At 50.7% G+C, this 355-nt stretch overlaps 1 protein-coding gene across 2 annotated transcripts in view; it reads left to right on the forward strand.

Annotated features, from left to right (window-relative positions):
- PRDM16 (PR/SET domain 16) overlaps nucleotides 1-355 on the forward strand; it is a 306,908-nt gene that overhangs the window by 621 nt on the left and 305,932 nt on the right. The window lies entirely within an intron of this gene.

The following is a 355-nucleotide window of genomic DNA, read 5'->3' on the forward strand; positions in this document are numbered from 1 at the left end:
CTGGTCTGGAACAATTATCGAGGAGAGAGGGAAGGAAGAGAATTTGTAGCAAAAATGGATCCGCTCTCAGTGAGGGGCTTTGGAGTCGCAGGTCCAGAGGGAAGATCCTGAAGGCAGCTCGGGTGTCCCAGCTGGGGGTTAAGAAGGTCTGGGGGAGGGGAGTGTTGGGCAGTGTCTTTAATTTTTAATTTTTTAAAATTTACTTGGGGGTGGAATTGCAGCTCGTAAGTCTCGCGCAGCTTTTTTCCCCCTCCGTCTTCCAGCGGACCCTCTCCCCGTTCGTTCTTTCTTTCGAGTGGTTTTTAGACTGGATTTTCCGAGGAGGAAGGAGAGTGTGGCTTTTGTAGGGAAGAGC

This window comes from Geospiza fortis, unplaced genomic scaffold, assembly GCF_000277835.1.
Source record: "Geospiza fortis unplaced genomic scaffold, GeoFor_1.0 scaffold37, whole genome shotgun sequence".
NCBI classification, from domain to species: Eukaryota; Metazoa; Chordata; class Aves; order Passeriformes; family Thraupidae; genus Geospiza; species Geospiza fortis.